This window comes from Neofelis nebulosa, chromosome 3, assembly GCF_028018385.1.
Source record: "Neofelis nebulosa isolate mNeoNeb1 chromosome 3, mNeoNeb1.pri, whole genome shotgun sequence".
NCBI classification, from domain to species: domain Eukaryota; kingdom Metazoa; phylum Chordata; class Mammalia; order Carnivora; family Felidae; genus Neofelis; species Neofelis nebulosa.
The window spans coordinates 73,366,664-73,384,619 of NC_080784.1; the positions used below are offsets into that span (position 1 = coordinate 73,366,664).

Genomic DNA, 17,956 nt, shown 5'->3' on the forward strand with positions numbered 1-17,956 from the left:
CTAATTATTCTAGAATTTTCCTAGTTTATGTCTGCAGTCTTTATGTAGAAAGCCTATTGTTGTGACAAGAAGTAAAGCTTATATATTTTAACTTTGTAGTTCTTATTTTTCTGTTGAGTCAAAGATCCCTCTGGACTACCACCTAAAAATAGAGCGACTCAAATGTTTAAATACAGTATCAGGGGCTGCATGACCCTTTGAAGCAGATATACAGACTTGAGTTGGTTAATAACTAAACAGAACACAGACCATCTCACAAAAAAAGCAATAGAGTTTATATGGCTTTTTGACAAATTAAAGTTTGCTTCGAAATTTTAGATTTTCATACTGTTGTGATATTTTTGTTGCTCTTGATTTTTACCACTCTTCATAACATAGCACCTGAAATGACCCCTCTTGAAAAGAAAACATAGCCATTTTCGGAAAAGCAACAGATTACTTCTGCACTATGAACCAAGATATGAAAATCTCCACCATTAAGTGCTTCAACGTTTATGTATCTGTCACCAGAGGGTTAATGACGTTCCCACCAAGACTAGTTCAAGTAAGTAGGTAGACCTTTAATGATATCACCAATGGAGGGCTGAGCCTGAAAAAAATCACTACTGATACAAAACAAAAGCTCAAAAAAACCCATATGTATATAGATATCTAGAGAGAGAGAGAGAGCTCCTCTTCTATTTAAAACTCAGACGGATTTTCAATATATTGTAAACCAAGGTGCCTTTGACCAGTTACCATTAAGTGAGAGGTTCACTGTGGTTTATTTCAGAAGACACAAACTGTTTTATCAAGTGCAAAATGAAGGAAGAACCATATGAAAATAAGCGAGCAAAAGAAAGACGCACGAAATCCATAGCCTGAATCACATGATCACGATGCACCGCAGCCCCTCGCACGACCGACCGCCACAGCGAAGCTGCTCAGCTCACCACTACAGGCTGCAGCCACAGACCCGACGCGCAGAGGCTGCTGTGATCCCCTGCTTACCATTACCCCGAAGCGCGGCGGTCACAATGAAAACAGAAATTAGACTGCCAAATTAGACCGCGAGCGCGCGCGCGCGCGCGGGCACACACACACGCACACGCACACGCACACACTTACTCTTCGGTCGAACCCCGAGCAGCCCGGCTGGAAGTTTGCTGGATGCTTTGTCTAAGCAATTCAGCAGTCGTTCGCGGTTTGCTCTCCAGAAGGGCGATTGGCTCGCCCACGCAGCAGCCGGCGGGGTGAAGTTGCGGTAAAGCCGGGGCGCGGCCTCGAGCCCCGGCCGGCTCTGAGGTCCCCGCCGCCCTTTGCTCTGCCGCAGCTGAACCTCGCGTGCGCCGGAGGCCCGGGCGCCCCGGCCGTGGGAGAGCAGCGGCCCCAGCGCGCCCCGCGCGTTCTCACGCTCCGGCCGTGCGAGCCCGGCCGCTGGCGCTGCGCGGCCCGGCGCCTACCCCCTCAGTCCTCTTCCCTCTGGCCCCGCAGCTCCCCCGGGCCCTGAGCCGGGCCCCCGGGCGCCGTCTCCTCTGCACCCTCGCTCCTCCCCAGCGTGGGAACCGCGCCCCGGCCCCCGGGGGCTGAGCAGCTGGGAGCGCATGGAAGTCTCCCCAGGGAGGAGAAGGGGGACGAACCCAGCCCTGGAGCCTCGGCAGATGGACTGCCCCTCTGGGGAGCCCCGACCCGCGTGGGCACGCAACGACCACTTACTCGCTGGCTTCCCAGACCTCGCGGCTGCGTTTCGGGATCTCCGGCAGCTCCAGGGCGCGCCTCGCAAATCCCCACTGCCAACGCAGAAAGAGAGTGGGCGTCAGGAACCAGCGAGGGTGAGCGGGAGAGGGGACCCTACAGCGGCACCTGTCAGTCCGTGCTCGAGTGCACCTACCGCACAGGCGACCGCGGTACTCACGCTTGGGCTCACTCCCGTCTACCTGCTCAACAGGCTGGGCGGGACGCGACGTGCCTTGCAAACCGTATTCCCCGCGCTGCTCCCTAACACTCAATCGGTTCTGGCCGTGGTCCCTCCCTGTCTCCGTATCTGTCTGCTGACCCCGAAGGATCCCTTATAATCCCTTTCCCTACAGCATTCAAGTTCTTTTCAGAATCCCTCCCCTTCTGTACACCGAAAGACTGAAAAAGAAAGTAGCGACTAAAACGCACCATGGTGAGGTCACTCAGGGTCTGGGTCCTGCCGAGGCTCGTGACGCTCCCCGCCCCCTCTCCCCCGACCCAGCCTGCCGCAGGTATGGGTCGCCTAGGGCGGCTCCCCAGCTGCTCTCGGCTTTTTGCCTGGGATCGAGAGCAGCGAAACTGTCGGAAAGCTTCGGAAAAAACCTGCTTTGGAAAATCAGCTCAGTGTTGGAGTCCCACCCACTACGCCCAGACTAGGGCTGGGGACCTGAGTCCTGGCCTCTCCAGCCGTCACATCGCCATCCCAGCACTTACTGTGTGGAGACTGAGACGAAGGGGCAGGGACAAAGAAAGAGAAACAAACAAAACAAAAACAAAAGGAGGGAACTCAAGGAAAATCTGCTCCCCCCTCCGCCCCCCAAATCTTCTCCACCATGCATTGCTCCGGAAGATCTGTCGTTTTCAGTAGTTAAAACCTCCAACATTTCTGCTGAGAAGTTAATCTCAGCACAGATGGTTTTCCTGTCCTGGTTTAAAGGTTTAAAAACAATCTACGCCTTTGCAAATGCAGCCTTATGGTTGCACAGTATATACCATCTTCCCAATAGAGTTCTGATACAGCTTGGTTCAGTGCATTTAGTTCTGCTGGGTGTGTGTGTATCCCAGCACAGAAAAATAAATTCTGATAATTGATTTTGAGTCAATTTTCTGACTTAAAAATGTCATTATGCTATTTCGTTGTGAATTCATAATTAATCATGATTACCGTGTGATCCTTCTTCAAATTCAGTAACTCTGAAACATTGTTCTTGGTTATCTACAATTCTTAAATCTCTCCCAAACCCCACCACATAATCTGGTCTCATGTTAGATTCACCACATTTGCAAAATTTTCTCCCAGCCTAGTCGACTATGCTCTCCTCATGGCAGACATTAGTCAGAATAAGCAAAGAAGGGGAAAAAAAGTCATTTAATTTTTTTAAAAAAGGCATTTAAATAAACTTTGCCTTAGTATCAGGCAAAAAGTTCAGAGCTATAAATTTGAATTTTTTTGGTTCTACCATATCTGAAACCTTCTCTTCCCCTATAACCAACCCATGAAAATGTCTTAAGTCAGTAGGGCTTTTGTCTTCAGTGCTCTTAGAATTTAAGACCTAGAATAAAAAATAAAAATAAATACCAAGTAATGCATTGTTCACTAAAACTGCAGTAGGTGACTATGTTAGCATTGTGTGATTGTCACAAGCGATCTCAAGGAGAAATGAAGAACAGGAAGAACTGGAAAACCAGTTAGGTAGAGGCATGCAAACAATATTTTTACACAACCAGATATGATAGATACATAATGTATTGAGATGACTAAGGATCTTCATTGTGTCTATGTAGAAAGCACAAAACCTTAATTTTTACAACTATATTACATTTATAACTACATTATATTTTACAACTGTATATACATATTTTTACAACAGAATTACACCTTATGATGTACAGGTATCTGGAGAACTACTTGTGAGCACATGTACCCCTTTCCCTTTTGTATATATAATTCTCTGTAGCTAACAAGCTTTGAAGTAATTCTTCAGAGCAATCTGAAATACTATGTCCCAGGCTATAGTCCTCAGTAAGACAACCTACTGTGGGGTTGGCTTTCTTTCAGTGGACACCGTCATTAGAAGAGGGCCCTTACTATAATTGTTAAAAAATAAATTTGATGATGTGGAAGCTCAGAGGACAAACAGCTATCTTCTGACAGGAGAAATACTTCTTAACAGAGCAGCATTAGAGTTAGGCCTTAAAAGTTTGGTCATCTTTAAGAAAAGATGAAATACAGGAAATGTTTGTTCATTTTGTTTTGTTTTTGGGCCAAGGGAAACTTGTGAAGAAGGGCATGGAGGTGGGAAGGCATCAAGACCAATATTCAAGAAACAGAGAGTGATGCCATTAGGTAGAAATGCCAAGCAAATGGGAAAAAAAAAAAAAAAGTATAGGAAGATAAAGTGGAAACATCAGTTGGGGCCAAATGATCTCATTGGCCTGTCTTCTAGTTGCTGCACGGAAGACTTGTATAAAAACAGCGTTTGTGTTTTTGTGTTCCTTTACTGGCATTACTCTTGTCAATATTCCTTTCATCCTGGAACACGACTTGCTTAACCCATTCTTCTCTGCCTTTACCATCCTGGTATCCCATAGCACACCAGAATCCACAGTACGTTTAACTTCAGTCCTCTCTGCAGGGGCCTACCAGTTTTACCAAGGGTAGACTCTTAGCTTGTATTCTCCTTCTCCCATCTTTTACGACTTCCAGGCAATGGGGTGTGTGGGAAAAGCAGCCAATCCAGGGTGCCGGGTGATTGTGAAAAACATGTTCTAATCTGAATGTTTGATACGCCCTGACAAAAGGTTAAGAGTTCCCTGCTGTTATGGAAGGAATCTTTGTAGCTAAGTGCGTAGCAATGTATACGGTTCCTAAGAGGGATTCAGTAAAATAATTATTGAGTGGCTAAATGCATATATGAGTGTTTCATCATCTTCCAGGTCTGCTCTTCTGTCTTATAGATAATGTGTAGGTTAAAGCCTACTTGTCTCCACTTTATTGAGAATCAGAAAGTTGTCATGACAACTTAATAAAAATGTTAACAAGGACAAATATTTGGTTGAAAGCAATCCTTGGTATTCTTGTCAGCTTTGGCAGAAAAGCTCAAGTTTTTCTTCTCAAAATGCTTTGTTTTTCCTGTATCCACAATTGATGATAGCACAAAAGCATTTAAATGTGTATTCTTTGCACACTTACAAATGACAATGGCAACCAGACATGTGATCTAACGCCTTGCTACTCAAGATATCAACAATATCAGCATGACCTGTCTTCTTGTCAGAAATACAGAGCCTTGGACCTCACTCCAAACCTACTGAATCAGAATATTCATTTCACAACATCTTCAGGTGAGTCTTATGCATATTAAAGTTCGAGAAGCCCTGATCTAGTATCAATGCATTAAGTATGCTAGACCTAGAAACAGGTTGCATGAATCTGTTGAAATCTAGGAATTTTGAGAACGAGCATCTTTTTTTTTTTTTTCTGGAATATTATTACCAAGTCAGTTTAAATAAAGTAATGAGACTAATTAAGTCATCTCTGCTGGCTTCTTGGTCCACTTAAGAACCAAACACAACTTCATAAACCAAAGGGAATTGAGAGAGAAATGAGGGGGGGCGGGCGCAATGTGGCAGGAGGGAAGATATGAGAAACATTGTATACTTTTGTATTTTATATCCTTTTTAAATATATGTCACAGGCAGAGCTTCACTTTATTTTTTAGCAAACAAACTACTTGATTGTACTGTTTATCAAATCAAGATAACTTGTCAAACACAAGAAAGATAACTTCATTATCTTTTTCCCCTTTATTACTCTTTTTTTCTTCCTTCTTAAGATTATTTACTTCCTAAATTTTTTAAATGTTTATTTATGCTTATTTACTTTCAATTCGTTTGAAATACAACTAGTTAGACAGACTTTACATTAGTAACTTGTAATTATGGGGGCCATGTTAGTACTCGAAAATGTCCCTTTTAGAATGTGAAGTATTAATTAGGAAAAGGCCATGTAGAGTTGGAGTCCCTAAATTTCCAGCTCTGGTATAGACATTCATGAAGCAGTTTGGACTCCAAGAGATTCTAATGGTGACAGAAACGTTCACCATGTTGTCTCAGATGGTGTTTGTTATCAGTAAATAGGGTGGTAGGCAGAATAATGTGCCCTCCTTGCCCAAAGATGCCCATGCCATCCCTGAAAACTATGACTATGTTACAATATGGCAAGGGGAAATTAGGTTGCACATAGAATTAAGATTGCTTGGGGTGCCTGGGTGGCTCAGTTGGTTGAGCGTCTGACTCTCGATTTCGGCTTAAGCCATGATCTCATGGTTCATGAGTTCCAGCCATGCATGGGGCTCCTGTGCTGATAGCGTGCAGCCTGCTTGGGATTCTGTCTCTCTCCCTCTGCCCCTCTCCCTGCTGTATCTCTCTCTCTCTCTCTCTCTCTCTCTCTCTCTCTCTCTCTCAAAATAAATAAATAAACTTTAAAAGGAAAAAGAAAAAATTTTTTTTTTAAAAAAGGTTGCTAATCAACTGACCTTGAGATGGGGAGATTATCTTAGATGAGCCATATGACACACTGTAATCGCAAGGGTCCTTATAAATGAAAACTGGAGGGGAGCCTGGGTGGTTCAGTCAGTAAAGTATCCGACTTTGGCTCAGGTCCTGATCTCATGGCTCATGAGTTTGAGCCTGGCGTTGGGCTCTGTGTTGACAGCTCAGACCCTGGAGCCTGCTTCAGATTCTGTGTCTCCCTCTCTTCTCTCTCTGCCCCTCCCCTGCTCACACTCTGTCTCTCTCTTTCTCAAAAATAAAGAAACATTAAAAAAATATTTTTTAATGAAAAATGGAGACAAGACAGTCAGGGTTAGAGTCAGAGGGATGCAGTGTAGAAAGACCTGACCAGCAATTGCTGGGCTGGAAGATGCAAAGGGGTTATTACCAAAGGATGTGTGCAGCCTCTAGAAACGGGATTAAGGTAAGAAATCCTATTCTCCCTGAAGTCCTCCAGAAAAGAAGCAGCCCTGCCAATATTTTGATTTTTCATCTGATGAGACTCATTTCAGAGTCTCAGTTTGTTTGTTTCAAGCAACTAGGTTTGCAGGTATTTGTTGCAGCAGCAGTGGGCAACATTGGTACTGGAGAGTGAACTGCGGTGGTAACACCCAGAAATGGGGAAGTGGCTTTGAAATGGGGCATCAGCAAAGCTTGCAAGGATTTTATTGAATATGATTTTTTAAAAGCCTGAGTTGCTTTGAATGAGCTGTTAGTGAAAACATGGCTGTTAACTCTGCTAGTGAGGACCCCACGTGGTGGAGAAGTAGAAGCATGGTTGGGAAAGCCTATATAGCATTCTACAGAGCACTTAACGTGTCGTGATCTGACTGGTCGAATTCTGATGTTAAAAGCGCTGCCAGTGAGGACATAGATGGAGATGACGAATCCGTTACTGGAAACTGGAGGAAAGGCTTATCCTTATACACTGGCAGGACACTTAGCTGAACTGGAGTCTGCAGGTTTGCAGAAAGAATGAATTTGAACGTTTAGCGGAGATTTCTAAGCAAAGTGTTGAACGCGTGGCTTGGGCTTTTCTGGCTGCTTATTATCAAATGTGAGAGGAAAGAGAAATTGAAAGGAGGAACTATGAAGCAAAACGGAACCCGGATTGGTGATTTCGGACATCCTCAGTTCATCGAGACTGCAACAGATGCCATTCCACCCTTTTCTAGGTCCGTGTAATGTCCCTGTACTTTGGTGCCATGGAGCAGCTTTCTCGATTCTCATATTTGCAAAATCTGTTGAACATACTGATACAACAGATCCCCAGATTCTAGGCTCATGTCTTAAAGTACTGGTCACATTGACTCTTTTAGCCCCAATATCATTACGTAGCACCAGTAGTATTCCATGAATTGCGCTTCAAAAGGCGGCCAACGTCGTAGCCTACAGACCTCCATATATTTACTGCTGTTGACTTCAGAAAATTGACAAGAAAATGTAGAGTGGAGACAGTGATGTAGAAGTCCTTAAGATGAATGGGTTGATGAATACTGCAAAGGAAACACTTGAGACACTTGCTCAAAGATATTTATTGAGTGTAACTCTTCACCTCGTAAAACATATTTCATTTAAGTAAAAACTGACACATGTAAAAGGAACATTTCAGCCATACACAGATATGATGTCTGTGGAAACAAAACAAAAAGTCCATAGCTACGGTTAAGCTATCATTCTAACTTAATTCAAAACACACTTATTTTTCAATATTGCTATTTCTTCTCTAGCTAAGTCTCCATTCCCTACCATGCCTTTATAAGATTTCTAGACTTTCCAAAATAATTGACCATATAAAGACAGATTCTGTTTTCTGAGCCTCTTATTTTACTATTTTTTTAAATAGAAAAGCTAGTGCCAGCTTCTAGCAAAGGTTATCTGGACTATTTATAATAGCCCCAAGCTGGAAACAACTCAAATGTCCAGCAACAGATAAGTGGATGAGCAAATTATGATATATTCATATAATGGAATACCACTCAGCAACAGAAAAAAAAAAGAAACGACTAATACAAAGAATAACAAGGATAGATCTCAAAAACATTGTGCTGGGGGAAGTGGGGAAGACATAAAAGAATACATGTCCTACATGATTGCCTTTGTATGGGATTCTAGAAAGGGCAAAGTTAATCCGTAATGACAGAGGGATGATTAGTAGTTGCCTGGGGCCAGGGTGGGAAGATGGCAGCAAAGGGGCACAGGTGACTCTGTGGGTGATGAAAATGTTTTATGTCATGATTGTGGCGGTGGTTCTGAGGGTATATACATGTATTAAAACTTATCGGACTACACACTTAAAATGAGTGTATTTTATCGTATGTACATTTGTCTAATAAAGTTGATTTGAAAACATTAACAACAACCAAAGTTATCAAAAGAAGAATGGATGACTTCTGGGATTCTAACATTTTAGTTGTCAAGAAGAATCGTAATAGTTGGCATGGTAAGATATTAAATATGTGCCAGACACAGTTCAAAGCACTACACGCATTAGGTCATTCTTTTCTTCCAGTAATCCTTTGAGGTAAGCACTATGATTATATTTGCTTCACACATGACAAATTGAGGTATAGGAAGATTAAGTAACTTTCCCAAAAGCACACAGCTAACAAGTGACAGAAACAGGACTCAGACTCAGGCCATCTGGTTCATGATCCTGAGGTGTGAATTACTCTGGTTATGTTGCAAAGAGCTTCTTAATTATGCAAAATAAAGAACCCCGGTTCAGATGTATTAAATCAGATTCTTTGATGGGGCGCCTGAATGGCTCAATTGGTCAAGTGTCCGGCTTTGGCTCAAGGTCTTGATTTCACTGTTCTGAGTTTGAGCCCCAAGTCGGTCTCTGTGCTGATGGCTCAGAGCCTGGATCCTGCTTCAGATTCTGTGTCTCCTCTCCCTCTATGCCCCTTCCCCACTCGCACTCTGTATCTCAAAAATAAGGAAACATTAAAAAATTGAAAAAAAATCAGTTTCTTTGGGTACTGGTAGGTCCCAGAAACCTGCTTTTTAACAAACACCTGTGGATCATTTTGATGGTTGAGTATGATGCCCAGAAACAAATATTTCAAGGTAGTGTTGAGAATTCTTTGAACAGGGACATATTCCTGACACAATTATGCAATAGGTTTGGATTTTCTACACTTGCATTTCAAACTGTGTATATATTCTCTTAAATTCTTTGCTTGACATTAGTTTTAAGCTACCAAGTAAGCAGTGGGGAACAAAAGTCAATAGCTCTATTTTTTAATAGACTGGTTAATTAAATAAGGGTAGTATGTTCTCTATGAATTATGTATTTATAGAAAGAAAAGGGAAACAGAGAGAGAAGGAATGAAGGAAGGGAAGAACAGAGCTAGGAAGATTGCTGAAGAGGTAGGCAAAGCATTGGGAGTATATTGGTAAGCAAAGCATCTCACAGAAGAAACTATTAAGGAAAACACACTTGGATAATTTTCTCCCAATCCTTCAAATGTCATAAAGGTTGATTTCTTCTTGTTTTCTCTTGAAGCAAGGTATGTTCAAAAGTAATCATTGGGGCACCTAGGTGGCTCAGTTGGTTAAGCGTCCGACTTCAGCTCAGGTAATGATCTCACTGTTCACGAGTTCAAACCCCCCATTAGGCTCTGTGGTAACAGTGCATAGTCTGCTTGGGGGTCTCTCTCTCTCTCTCTCTCTCTCTCTCTCTCTCTCTCTGTCACTCCCCCACTGGCTCTCTCTCTCTCTCTCTCTGAAAAATAAATAAACATTTAAAAAATAATCATCGATTAAATGAATGCACCATACAGAGAGTTGAAAATTCTCTAACACTTTTTATCTCTAGGCACTATATGTATAAACAACCCCAGAGCTCCTGTAAGTGAAACTCCCAAGAAATCTTCCTCCACAGGATGACAACACTATGTCAAGGGGTTCCCATATAGCTGGGTTAAAATACAGTTTAAAAATATCACAGTCTTAATAGAATATTACTTATAAAGGAGAGGATTTAATCAAAATGAGAATTTTTATATGTGAATATAAATATGTGAACATCTATCAATCCTTCAGTGTTGAAAGAAACATTCCAAGGCAACATGACCTACTGACCCATAGAAAAGAGAGCCACCTGTGTGCAAAGACATATTTTTAATTTTTTAAATAATGGTAAATGAAATGAAAAGTATGCTTTAGTCAGTAAAGGTATCCTCTCTCCTTTTAAGTGTTGTAACATAAAAACTTTGCTGCTTCCTGCATTACTGTATTATAATGCAAAGCCACAAAATATGGTATAAGAAGCATAATATGCCTCTCACTAAGCAGCCCAGTGTGACCATGTCCCCAGTAGTTTTCATTATTCTAACACGGGACACTCACCAACTGGTGATGTGTTCTACTAATGAGCTAGATAGAAAGCTCTACTAATGTGTCAGAAACATCTGCTGAATGGGATCAATTTTGCTTTCGGTTTGCAATTTACTTCCAAAGCCAAGATGTTTTCTTTGAGCTTTGCTTATAAAAGTGTTTTATGTACGCTTCTCCTTCTGAGCACATGGATCTCGAAACTGGAAAAAGCAGCCAAGGAGACTGAGATGCTCTTGAATGATAGTCCCACCAGACGGGGCCAAAAGGCATCTCCTGTGCCACAGATTAAAAAAAGGGACGAATTCAAGTTTCAGAGTAACTCTGTTTTAACTCTGTTTTGACACTGAAAAAAAAAAAATAGGCAAATTATGCACAGGCAGACTTGTTGAAATCTCATTTTGTGAAAATCACTATAACTATAGCTGCTGCTTTTATATTTATAAATTTTTATAAATTTATATATTTATAAAATATTTATAAAATAATGTGTTTAAATAGTTGGCAATAGTACCTAAGGGAAATAGTGCCTTACCAAATCTCTTCTTACTTCTTAAAATAGTCTATTTGGGTCTGATTATGAAAGTAATGCAAATAATAAAACAGGTCTTCCAACACTATGGCAGATGTGCAGAGAAACCCTGCCTGGGACACAACACTAGACGATGCTGGATAAAAAATTAAACATGACTTTAAGGTCTCACCAGGCTGGATGTCCGGAAAGTGTAACAAGCCCCAGCTAGATACAGTGAGAAAGAAAGACTTCCCTAGGAGGCAAGCACAGTAGCTGGGTAGCTGGCAATTGTATAATGGTCATGTGCTTATCTACCAGAGCTTGGGTTGTTGGACAACATGGGACCTAGAAGACAAAACCAAATGCAAAGAGGAAGTGACAGCACACTTACTAGGAATCTTGGAGGCCATGTTTTCATAAGGTAACTCTCTCTCATAAGGTATTGACTCAGAATGGAGGGGGGTGGGGGTGGGTGGAAAACAAGTCTCTCCTAAGTATTCCTGATCCCAAGCCAGTTTGGGACTGGAAATTAATACAAATTCAGTGGCTTGAAAATCTGCAGGCAGAACCTGTATTTTAAAGTGGTCGTGCATTGGGAATGCTACAAGGAACCTGGCAGAAGCAGACACAAATCCCCCCCTGGGGGGGCATCCATTTTAAAGAAAGTCTTCAAATAATTTCTACAGATATAGTCCTAAGAAAACTGAGCCTGTAATAAGGAAGTCACGAAATACATGAGGAAAAAGACAACCATATTATAGAAAAAACTCAATAAATTAGAAGTCAGACCTACAAAGAGAAATTATTCAAAAAATATAAAATAAGTATGTTTAATATATTTTATAAAATAATATATATTCATTGTGTAAGAAAGAGACCAGAATATAAACTTGACCAGTCTGAAACTAGAACCCAAAGGAACTCTCAGGAATAAAAATATAATGATTGAGGGGGACCTGGGTGGCCTAGTCAGTTAAGCATCTGACTGTGGCTCAGGTCATGATCTCACAGTTTGTGGGCTCGAGCCCCACATGGGGCTCTGTGCCGACAGCTCGGAGCCTGGAGCCGCTTCTGATTCTGTGTCTCCCTGTCTCTTTGCTCCTCCCCTGCTCCCACTCTATCTCTCTCAAAACAAAAACAAACACACACACACACACACACACACACACACACACACACACATATATATATATAATGATTGAAAATAACTCTTCTGCTGGGAGAGTTAAATAGCAGATTAAAGTGAAGAGAATACTAATAAACTGGAAAATAGATCTAGACAGATCTAGATAATTTTAGATAATTAGATACACAATTAGATACACAACTTAGATAATTAGTTGGGTAAAAATATAAAGGACAGGTGAAGATACTACTGAGAAGGAATAGACATCTAGTAGAAAGGTATTTAAAAAGATATTTAAAGGGGCGCCTGGGTGGCGCAGTCGGTTAAGTGTCTGACTTCAGCTCAGGTCATGATCTCGCGGTCGGTGAGTTCGAGCCCCGCGTCAGGCTCTGGGCTCACTGCTCAGAGCCTGGAGCCTGTTTCCGATTCTGTGTCTCCCTCTCTCTCTGCCCCTCCCCCGTTCATGCTCTGTCTCTCTCTGTCCCAAAAATAAATAAACGTTAAAAAAAAAAAAGATATTTAAAGGTATTTAAAAGGATATTAAAAGGGACAATTGATAAAGTTTTCCAGAATTTAATTCCCATCGTCCTATCCTCTTGTTAGTCCAACAATTTTCAAAAAGGATAGATGCAGTTTTTAAAAATCCACTTATAAAGCATTTGATGAAATGACCCAACCAAAGATACATAGATTTTAAAAGTGACAAAAAAAAAAAAAACCAAATTAAGATAATTAAGATTATCTTAATTTGTTTTTTTTTTTGTCACTTTTAAAATTCCATTACAATGGAATGACAGGTTGACTGCCAATTTTGCTAACTTCTGGACAGAAACGATTGAAGGTAGAAGAAAATACACTATTACCTTATAGGTGCTAGAAAGTGCTGAGAGAAAAAGAGCTGTCAATTTAGAATTGTTTATCCAACAAAATTGACTTGCAAGATTTGGCAGGTAGGGTGAGAGGAGGGTGATTTTACAGCCATCAAATTCTTAATAATACAATGTCTAAAGATATACTCCATTTTTATTAGAAACATTTTTAGAAAAAACAGTATCTCCAGTCAGACCATCGGAAAGCAAGGCAGAAGAGTCAGTAAAAAAAAAAAAAAAAAGGAAATATTTAATATGTTTAAGATAAATTTAGACAAAGGAACTGATTGCTAAACTCTGACTAGTTTCATCAAAGACATTATAAAGGGACTAAAGAGACAAGATATAAACAAATTGAAGTTATTGACAACACATAATTAACAATGGATGAACAATTTTGTAAGTAAGTACGTTTGTTCACATGCCTTGTATTTTCCTTTATTCATTCCCAGAGATTTAGGTTCTAGAAAATGAGTTATTTTATGGTTACTAATGCCACTTGCCAAATCATTTCATAAGCTTTAATCAATTTATAATACGAATTTTGTATAAAGGATGTTCCACATGCTTGGTATTATTTTAATTAGACATTTATTTTAGGTTAAACATTTTCATGAAAAGTGAATCTCAAATTGTATTAGTTTCACAAACGATTTTAAATGCTTTATTTATATACTTATGTGGTCATTATTATGGTCATTATCTCTTGTTTCTTGAAATGTCAGTGTATGCCCTTTGCCCTTGGTTGAGGTATTAGTGCTTTCTTCCTAATTCGTGTGAAGGACCTGCATATATACTTAGAATATTCTTCTGAAATATCAAAATTATCAACCCCCAAATTGAATTCTTCTTGATTAAAATTATAAGCAACTATAGATCACAATGGAATTTAATGATAAACCATGAGAAAAACACTACTCAGTGCTGGGCTGAGTATTACCCTTTTCAAGTGAGTTAAAACTTATGGTGACCATAGTAGACAATGAAGGAAGAACACGGCTGGAGGACTAGTCAAATAGGATAAGAACTTGCTTGAAATTAAAACATGCATGCTCTGTTTCTTCTTACCCTAGTTGGGCCTCCTCTCCTTTTTTTTTTTTTTTTTTTTTTTTTCTGTTTACTGACACTCAGGAAGAATGAAAAAGCACTCCCTCAGATTCATGCATTTATTTAACTACTTGTATTGAGTAACAATCACGTAACAGGCACTGTTCCAGAAACTGGGGACTCAACAGTATGATAAACAAGGGTCCTTGTCATCATGGCACTTTTACTATGACGGGCAATTAAAAAGATTAAAAAGTAAAAGATACAGGGTGTCAGACAGTGATTTTGTGCTATGGAGAAAAATCAAGCAGAGAAGGAAGATGGAGGTGAGGTGCTAAGGAAGAGGTTCAGCTATTCAACCAAGAAGGTTTTTTAAAAAAAAAAATCTCAGCTATCAAATACTTAAGTTTTGGCATAACCACTATATCAGAATCTTTTTCTTCAGGAAAGCAGAAATCATCATGCATTTCAAGCAGAAAGAGGTGTTAGGAGAACTCCCTGAAGACCCTGAGGAGGAAAGTACAGATCAGAGGAAGATACCACTGAGGATGTTAGCTGCGTGTGGCATGCATGTGGCTGACACAAATCTCAAGAGTCTCTTTGTCAGTGCAGGTGCCTGCGGCTGCCAGAGGGAAATGGCACTTCTCCTTTTCTCTGCCATCTGAAGCTCACGATTCAAACTAAATCCTGTGGGTGAGGGATTCTGGGAACTGTAGTTTCCATGCTCCAGCTTGCATCCTTGCATTGCAAGAATACAGGAAGGGGCAGGGCTGATGTTCAGTTTACAAGACTGGCATAACAACAAAGTTTGAAATAAATTTATTATTGCAAAAACTGCATAAGTGTGTTTTTGTCCTATTAGCTTATGCAATATTTTTGTTATGGGACATTGAATTTGCTCATCCAAGGTATAAATAAACCCACCAGTTTTGAGTTAATTAGCCAGAAGTTCAGGGCACGGAGATGGGGTTAGAAGAAGAGCAGGTTGCCTCTGTCACCGGGCCTCAAAGGCAGAGGAAGTGCTTCCTGGAGCACAGAGGAGGTACAAATCCTGTGAGCACGGCTTTCAGGGGAGACTCTCTTTGAAGCTCTTCCTGAATTCACAGTGGAGAGAACACGGCAGCCCAGTAAGCCAGGTGTGGAGATTGATCCTGTAGAGAAAGGGGTTCATCATGGCGGATGGCCTAAAGTGATTCCTGTATAGAAAATTACCAAGTGTTGAAGGACTCCATGCAATTGTTATGTCAGATAGAGATGGAGTTCCTGTTATTTAAGTGGCCAAAAATAAAGCTCCCGAGCATGCCTTGAGAACTGGTTTCTTATCTACCTTTGCCTTGGCAACAGACCAAAGGAGCAAACTTCTTCCAAAAAAATAAAAGTATCATCCACCAGGTGGTTCAATTCGATCATTTACAGTTGGTTGTGACTTTCATAGCCAGCAGCAATGCCAGTACAGAACTAATTGTCAGCTTAGAAAAGGAACTTGCTCCGTTATTTGAAGAATTGGGACAAGTTGTGGAAGTTTCTTAATCTGGCAGTGGTTTTGATGTACACCCTGTTTTCATCATAACAGACGCAATAGCAATCCAACAATCTTTAGACGACAATAATACTTGAATTTCATGTACTCAAGAAAGGGCCCCTTTTTCTACCTTACACTAAAGAAAAGAACCAAAAGATGTAATTTATAGACAGATTAATTGTGTGTGTGTGTGTGTGTGTGTGTGTGTGTGTGTGTGTGTTTGTGTGTGTGTGTGTGTAGGGTCTTTTCTTATTTAGTGAGATCTGGGGATACCACAGAAATAGTTCAATACATCACAACTCCCATGAAGTTAGTCCAGTCATCAAATATGCACGAGATTCTATTCAGTGGGTCAGAATCAAAATGGTGCTTTGATCCACATGGGCCATTAAGTGCTGCTTAGTATAGAATATGCCCAGGACTGCAGAATGGAAGCAGACCCTTTTTATTGTGAATAATAATGAGGACACATTTTTCTTTATATTGTTTTATTTCTTTGCATTGAATGTGAGGAAGATAAAATGACTTAGTAAAAGTAATAAAATTGGTACAACCACTAGAAAGAAAGAAAGAAAGAAAGAAAGAAAGAAAGAAAGAAAGAAAGAAAGAAAGAAAAGGAAAACAGAAAAGAAAAGAAAGAAGAATAAAGGAGAAAAAGAGCAAGCCAGAAGAGAACACTGTGGGGAGATGGGGCTCAGGCTGACAGCAAAGGACAGCTCTATTGCCATGCCCTTTATGAGCTGTTTGGTAAACCAAGAAAATCTAAATCATGAAGTGCAATATGAAATTTAATTCAATCAGCTATATTTCAGATTTATTCATTGATTTCACACATTGAAACAGTCTACCATTTCAGGAGATAAACTAATGCCACTAATAATAATGCTTCAATTAATTAATTAATTCTTTCACTTGATTCAATAATATGTCATTAGTTGCCTATTAACCTAACTGTTGGGATTTTTTTTTTTTTTTTTTTTACAAAAGTGATCTAATTATGGCCCTCCAGAAGTTCACAGTTTAAAAATGGAAAGGAAAATTGAAAGATAATTGCAATGCAGAAATGCAAATGCTCTGATAGAAATATTCAGAGAGTGCTCTAGGACTCCATGAAGGGTCATGAACAATTTGAAGAACTGATGATGTTTGAATTGAGATGTCAAGGCTGGCTAGTAATTTTCTAAGTGGAAGTATAAATTATTATTCCAATTTTACAGACGAAGACTTGAAGATTGAGAGGCTAACTTTGTGAAGCCATACAATGGGCATAGTGTCGGTCACAGAACAGGGACTCCTAATATGAATATTTATTGAATGGATGGAAGGGTGAAGGGTGATTTAGTGTCCAGAGCAATGGGGATGAGGGTATTACTGACTTTACTGAAGTTTTCTAAGGTTTATATTTTCAAATTTTAGAAAATGCTTAGTGCTTGATTCAGATTCTTTTTGAAAGAATCGTGATGTACTTTTAAAAAAAAAAAAAGACAAAATTCAGGGCACCTGTGTGGCCTCTGACTGAGGCTCAGGTCACGATCTCGTGTTTTGTGAGTTTGAGCCCTGCCTCAGGCTCAGCACTGACAGTGCAGTGGGATTTTCTCTCTCTACCCCTCCTGGACTTGCTCCGTCTCTGTCTCTGTCTCTCTCAAAAATAAATAAATAAACTTAAAAAACTGAAATAAGACAACATTCTTATTGTGATAATAACCTACCAAACAATACCAGTAATAAAAAAAAGAATAAAGAAATAGAACCTGCTTAAAGGGTCTATTACATAATTATGTTAGATGATCATAACAAGGTGAACCAAGAAGGCAAGCAAAACCTTCAAGAAAATTCACAACTACAGTCATACATTTTAATTATGGCTTTATGTAATTCAACAAATGCTATTAAGAATTCCCAAATACTCTCTGTTTTTCCTGTAAATTTGTAATCTAAGTTAGAGATCAAAAATATAAGAACCAACTCAGACTATTGCTTTTACAAAACAATTATTTTAGCCTAGAGACCATGGAAAGTAAATAGCAAGTGTCCAGGTACTTTTGACGAGTTATCAAGTAAATTAATTATTTTAACTATAATGGAGCAGCAAGAGCATTTTTATCCTATTACCTATACGCGTTTCTTCTACAAATAATAACTTTTTCTTTTGGGTATTAAAATGGGTAAATTAAAGTACCTAGAAATTTGATATGTTAAAGAACAATTGTGGCTAGATAGAAAAAACAGTAAAAGTAGCAAAATTGCCACGGCTTAATTTTTCTTTCTTT

At 40.0% G+C, this 17,956-nt stretch overlaps 1 protein-coding gene and 1 pseudogene across 10 annotated transcripts in view; one reads left to right on the plus strand and one right to left on the minus strand.

The window, feature by feature from the left end:
- GUCY1A1 (guanylate cyclase 1 soluble subunit alpha 1) overlaps positions 1-2,454 on the minus strand; it is a 62,089-nt gene extending 59,635 nt beyond the window's left edge. For 2 of the 10 annotated variants that reach the window (XM_058721076.1, XM_058721090.1), the window contains exons 1-2: positions 2,146-2,285; positions 1,696-1,769 (exon numbers count right to left, since the gene is read on the minus strand). The gene's annotated coding sequence lies outside the window, so the exon portion shown is untranslated. Of the gene's footprint in view, positions 1-848; positions 868-932; positions 955-990; positions 1,010-1,107; positions 1,244-1,695; positions 1,770-1,870; positions 2,034-2,145; positions 2,286-2,430 lie in introns of those variants that run through there. The other 8 variants (XM_058721079.1, XM_058721078.1, XM_058721077.1 and 5 more) reach the window with 8 other exon arrangements.
- Positions 2,455-15,336: 12,882 nt separating this feature from the next.
- On the plus strand, positions 15,337-15,760 carry LOC131506115 (ragulator complex protein LAMTOR3-like; annotated as a pseudogene).
- The last annotated feature ends 2,196 nt before the right edge of the window (positions 15,761-17,956 follow it).